Raw genomic sequence first — 6,797 nt, forward strand, 5'->3', positions numbered from 1 at the left:
GTTATGTCTACACAGCAACGTTATTTCGAAATAATTAGTGCTATTTTGAAATAACATCATCCGTGTCTACACAGCCGGCAGTTATTTCAACATAATGTCGAAATACTGTCAAGCTGGAGGACTTCTTACTCCGAATCCTGTAACCTTCATTGGACAAGGAGTAAGGGAAGTCGGAGGAAGAGTGCTCTATTTCGAAATAAGTGCTGGGTAGATAGCACCAAAATTCGAAATAAGCTATTTCGAAATAAGCTACGTAATTGACATAGCTCAATTTGCGTAGCTTATTTCAAATTAAGCCCTGCAGTGTAGACATGCCCTTGGAATCTTTCAACTACTATGGGATCTAGAGCATGGTTCAGATATTTCAAATCCTGCAGAGAATAGCATCCAGAGTGGCAGGGATATGACCTGGTGTTAGCTACGAAGATCCAGCTGAGACCTCTACAGGAGTCGAGACCAGGGAGCTGCAAGCCCAATAATAGCTAAGAGAAGACCTGGTCCCACCTATGGCTGAAGACATAGAAAGGGACCTTTCTTGTGTGAGCCCGCTAGTGTTCACAGCATTGCAGCATTCATTGCTGGGCTCATCATCAGCATAACATCTTCCTGGGAAAGGATCATAAAGGAAGTTAGGAGTTGCATAAGAATGGCCATACTGGGTCAGACCAAAGGTCCATCTAGCCCAGTGTCCTGTCCTCCAACAGTGGTCAATGCCAGATGCCCCAGAAGAAATGAACAGAACAGGTAATCACCAAGGGTACGTCTACACTACAGTGCTAATTCGAACTAACTTAGTTCGAATTAGTTAATTCGAACTAAGCTAATTCGAACTAACACATCTAGAACTACAAACTAGTTTGAATTAGCGTTTTGCTAATTCGAACTAGCATGTCCACATATAGTGGACCCTGAACCGGGGTTAAGGATGGCCGGAAGCAGTGCCGGCAGGGCATCAGAGGAGGACTTAGAGCGTGGAGATGCTGTCTCAGGCTAGCCGAGGGCTGCGCTTAAAGGGTCCCGACCCCCACCCCAGACAGACAGTTCTCAGGGGTTCCCCGCTTGCAAAGCAGTCCTGGCTTGGAGTGCCCGAAGTACCCACACTGGGCACATCACAGCACTCGGCCATCAGACTGGCTGCACTTGCCGCAGGCTGCCATCTGGGGAGAGGGGGCAATTGGGGGGCTTCAGGAGAGCTTTCACCCCCAGAAACCCGCAGAGCCAGCCCAGTCCTCCCCATTGGGGGCTCGTGCCCCATTCCTCCCTCACCTCCTTCCACTTACCCTTCCCTAGCCCCTTTTCTTGATGTACAAAATAAAGGACAATTGTGTTCAAAAATTGAATCTGTCTTTATTGAACAAAACTGGGGGAGACTAGGAAAAGGAGGTGGGAGAGGGGAAGAGAGAGGCTGGGAGAGGGGAGGGCAACTAAAATGATCAGGGGTTGGGAACAGGTCCCATATGAAGAGAGGCTAAAGGGACAGGGACTTTTCATCTTAGAAAAGAGGAGACGGAGGGGGGACAGGATAGAGGTCTCTAAAAGCAGGAGTTGGGTGGAGAGGGTGCATACAGAAAAGTTCTTCATTAGTTCCCATAACAGAAGGACTAGAGGACACCAAAGGAAAGGAATGGGTAGCAGGCTTCAAACTAGTAACAGAAAGTTGTTCTTCACAAAGCAAAGAGTCAACCTGTGGAACTCCTTGCTGCAGGAGGCTGTGAAGGCTACAACTAGAACAGAGTTTAAAGGGAAGTGAGATCAAGTCATGGAGGTTGGATCCATGAAGTGGTATTAGCCAGAGGGTAGGAGTGGTATCCCTGTCCAAGGTTTGTGGAAGGCTGGAGAGGGATGGCACGAGACAAATGGCTTGGTCACTGTCTTCAGTCCATCCCCTCCAGGGTCCCTAGGGTTGGCCGCTGTCGGCAGACAGGCTACTGGGCTAGATGGACCTTTGGTCTGACCCAGGACGGCCATTGTAAGCTCAGGGCTCAGGGTCGGGGGTCTCAGTGGACCCCCTTGATTCTCTTGCACACCTGCTCCTGGGTGGCCAGGCTGGCAGCTCTCCTGCCCTAGCCGGCCACTTTTCTGTGCCTAGAGCGGAGATCGTGGACAAGGTCCACGATGTCTGCACTAGCCCAGGCGGGTGCCCGCCTCTTGCAGTCCCGGGCAAGGTCCCGGGAGCCGCCAGCCTGGTCCCAGGAAGAGGGGGAGGGCTGGGGGGCATCGGGTGGCTGGCTCGATCCGTGCCAGGTGCAGGGTCTGCTGGCTGGGTGCTGGCAGGTTTGCACCTGGCACGGACACCGTAGCCAGCCCGTGCCCCTTTAAGGGGTCCAGGGCCAGGAGGGGGGCAGAAGAGTTTCCCTGGTGTTGGCCAGAGTGGCCACCAGGGAAACCTGGGGAGGGCTAGCCTCCCACTAGTTCGAATTAAGGGGCTACACAGCCCTTAATTTGAACTAGTAAGTTCGAACTAGGCTTAATCCTCGTGGAATGAGGATTACCTAGTTCAAACTAAGCGCTCCGTTAGTTTGAATTAAATTCGAACTAACGGAGCTCTAGTGTAGCGCCTATGAAAGTTAGGTCGAACTAACGGACATTAGTTCGAACTAACTTTGTAGTGTAGACATACCCCAAGTGATCCAGCCTCTGTTACCCATTCCCAGCTTCTGACAAACAGAGATTAGGGACACCATTCCTACTCATCCTGGACAATAACTATTGATGGACTTTTCCTCCATGAATTTATCTAGTTCTTTTTTTAACCTTATTAAAGTCTTGGGTTTCACAACATCCTCTGGCAAAGAGTTCCTCAGGTTGACTATGCACAGTGTGAAGAAACACTTTCTTTTGTTTTGTTAAATCTACTACCTATTAATTTCTTAGGTAACTCAGTTCATGTGTTATAGAAGCAAGAAAATAACTTTTTCTTATTTACTTTCTCCACACGAGTCATGATTTTATAGACCTCTATCATATTCCGCATTTGTCTCCTCTTTTCTAAGCTGAAAAGAAACAGTTTTATTATTCTCTCTTCATATAGCAGCCTTTCCAAACCCCAACATTTTTGTTGCCCTTTCCTGAACTTTTTCCAATGCCAAGGTATTTTTTTTGAGATAGGCGACCACAACTGCATGCAGTTGGGATGAGCTCTGACAGTCAGCAGTGACAGAGACATGTTTTGCAAGAGGAGGTAAAGAGAACCTTCACTTATCTCTATTGACTTTACATTTAAAAAAATCATCCTCCCTCCTCAAAAGTGCAAAAGCACCCTAGTGCAAAAATTAATTGACGACTTGGTTTCATTTTCCAAACCAATAGGAGAGGCATAGAGTCCTCTTCTCCTAGCCTTGTCCCGTCTTGAGTCCCTCTTTTCCATTCCACTCAGTCTTCAAGCTTTCCTTAGAAGCTTCACAACTAATCAAGTCCTTTAGGCTCACAGCCATCTAGTCTTCCAATCCTTCTCTTACTCACCTTTTTTGAGTAAAACAAACTATTTCTTATCTATTGTTCTAGTCTAACTTTTCATGTGCCCAAACCAGCTAAACTTGGATTCCCTCAGCTTTTCTATAATTGGTGCCACCTACACACTTCCCCTAATTCATTCATTCTGAACATGGTCCATCCTGTAAATGCAAGCATCCATCTTATCATTTTCTTTACTCCTGTATTCAAGATCTGCACCTTGCTCTTCCTCAGTTCCCAGCATTCAGAGCCACACAAAAATGCAGGCCTACTTACCATCTTGTGGATCTTACTTTCAATTTGGCATTGTTCTATTGTAAAGATCACTCCTCTCCCTTCTCTCTGTTTAGTCCATGTCTTTCCTGTTCTGTTTATAAGTTTAGTAGCTGACTTCACCATTATCCTGTATTATTGTATTTGAACTTCTGTATCTTTGGAAATGGCTGGCTCCCCAAGACTAACAATTTCCTTGTCTCCCTGCAGAATATCATTAATCCACAGACCATACACTTTGTTTTATTTCTGCTGATTTTTATGCATGGTACATAGTCCCATCTCTCTAAATCTTCTACCACAACCTCATCGCTGTCCCTCACAAGCACCACTTTTCCTGCAAAAAAGCAGGCACCAGGTTGTCACTCTCTAGATGCTGCATTGCCACTATCTACTTTTGCTTTCTCAGCTGTGACAGCCTGAAGGCCACAAATCTCACTGAAAGGGCAAAGGCAGCTAACTATTTACAAGTAAAGTGAACAGACTTGTAGGCATGTGGTTAAAGTTTTAAACACAGTGTGGAATCAGTGGCAGAGAAAGCTTCCCTATTCAGTGGGTGAGCTCCTTTGCCATCACCTTATCCTCCTCCTTGCCTTCGTGAGGAGGCGTCAGACACCTGCAGCAGCACCTTCCCCCTCAGCACTGCAGCGCTAATCCCAGCCAGGTGTGGAGATGTGGCTCTCAGTTGGGAGGAGAGGAGCTTGGCTTGAATCTGAGTGAAGGCATTGCAAAAAGGTATGGTGGGTCACAGCACCACTGGGTTCTATGTACCATGTTGTAACGCCCAGAGCAAGGAGCCAGGACTACAGGGACCCCCATTGCCAGACAAGTGCAGGGCGACTTGACTCTCCAGTCCTGTGGGAAAATGTGTGTTATATAAGTCCTTTTGTGAATTACATAATGCACTTCAAAAGCTGCCACAGATGTACCTAAAAGGCACTAGCATGCGGGATTGCCCCTGACCCTTTATTAGCTCTGACATGAGCACTGGGAAGTTGGGAGATTAGTTGATTTGTTAATGTTTATTATGTATTAGTTATCCCCAGAGGTGAAAGGAACTTAAATTTCTTACAAGTAGTGATCTATTGCAACTGGGATCCCTACCAGCTCTTTAAATAGCTACCTGCTGGCTTTTGTCACAGTTTATCCAATTCTTGCCAGAGTTGTGCTCCAGGGCAACACCCCCCTATTTTCACCTCTTGTTATCCCTAACCTTTTACTTCCCCACATCCTCTTTCCCTACTCCCAAAAAATTCCACCTTTGTTATATTGTTATTTGAGGGGGGAGTCGTGTATTTGCTTTGTTGGTGTAATTTATTGTTTCATTGAGTACTTGGCCTTATTCTCCTTATCAGTCTGTAGCATTCTTCATTCTTCATTCTTTCAAGGCACAGTGCCCCTTTTGCACCAGGCACAGTGAGGAGTCACCGTGGAGGGAAGCAGCAGGAGTAACAGAAAAGAACCCAAGACCTGACCCAAGCAAGGAGAGGGGAAGGCCACTCCGATTAGCAAGAACCACAGAGGAGGCTTGAGACAGGCCTCAGAGAAGAGGCTATAGTGTAAGTAAAGTGTAAATATCTTCTCAATAACAAGAGTCTTCTCATATAGGTAACATTCAAATCTCAAGAGAAATTCTTGAAAAGAAATTTGACACTCTTCAGCTGCATCTAGACTGGCATGATTTTGCGCAAAAGCTGTTGCTTTTGCGTAAAATCTTGCTGCCTGTCTACACTGTCCACGAGTATTTGCTCAAGAACACTGACTTTGTAATGTACAAAATCAGTGGTTCTTGCGTAAATATTCTGACACTCCCACTCAGGGATAATCCCTCTTGCACAAGTATTCTTGCACAAGTGGGCCAGTGTAGACAGCAACGTTAATTTCTTGCACAAGAAAGCCCGATGGCTAAAATGGCCATCGGAGCTTTCTTGCACAAGAGAGCGTCTACACTGGCACGGATGCTTTTGCGCAAAATCATGCCAGTCTAGACACAGCCTTCTTGTATAGAGCTGGGGGGTTCCTCAAACTCACTACTGTGTCTCAGGTTACAAAAATAATCACCTTGAATTAATACAGTTGGGACTCTATCCTACAAGGGGTTGGGCACCTCACAAGAACAAACCCTAAGACTCACAACTACAGTAACTATCTGCTTTCCAGAACATTTATAACCTGATACAAAGCCCGCTGAAGAGTATTAAAGTGTTTTTATTGACCGTGATGAGCTCTAGATAAGGCCCTCACAGACAACATAACCTCCAAAAGTTCTGTCCCTCCATGCAAAGGGCCCAGTGCATACAACAGATTTAAGTGTTCGTGGAGCAGTGGTGGCAGGAAATTACATTTGGGTATTCCAAAGTTCTGGTAAAGAACCTCAATGGAATCTTCCTAGGTCATTAGCCCCTCCCCCTCTACCTGAATTTGGGTTTAATATCAGGAAAATTGGATTTCTAAAGAAAGCAGCTGGGTAAAAATTTAGTCATTTTATTGTAGCTTTAATGCACACCTGAGACTAGTCCATGCTCATTTTACTCCCAGGGAGCAGGCAATAGCTGAGCCTATGAAATTTCATTTAAGACTTCAGAATAATGCTTATGGAGGATGTTAGTGTCATATAGTGTACTGATTCTCTAGATGGGTGTGAATTTCACCCTAAAAGCCTATACAGTAATGATGGTTTCATCCTTTATTGCTTGTAGCTTCATTTGCTGTTGAAAGACTCTCTCACACTCATGCTATTTGGTCTCTTTCAACATCTTCTTGCGGGAGAACTTTTATATTCATTTGTCGCCATCAGGATCATTAGCACACAGCCTGGGTTCTCCGTAACTAAGCCATAAATTGCCTTCTCACATTTCTTACTGCAATTTTGGAAGCATCGATACTGCAGGAGGGTGGGGAGAAAAAGAGTTTCAGTAATTTGCTGTATGAAAGTAGCAGCAATCAGGGACAAAACAATGCTATAGAAGAGTAGAAATATTTTTAAATGATTAAAATAAGAACTAACATAAGCAATGCCATTAATGTGCCTGTCAGAACTCTGCACCCCTTACACAAACATTTATGAATTT

This window comes from Pelodiscus sinensis, chromosome 1 (assembly GCF_052426305.1).
Source record: "Pelodiscus sinensis isolate ZL-2025 chromosome 1, ASM5242630v1, whole genome shotgun sequence".
Classification (NCBI taxonomy): Eukaryota; Metazoa; Chordata; order Testudines; family Trionychidae; genus Pelodiscus; species Pelodiscus sinensis.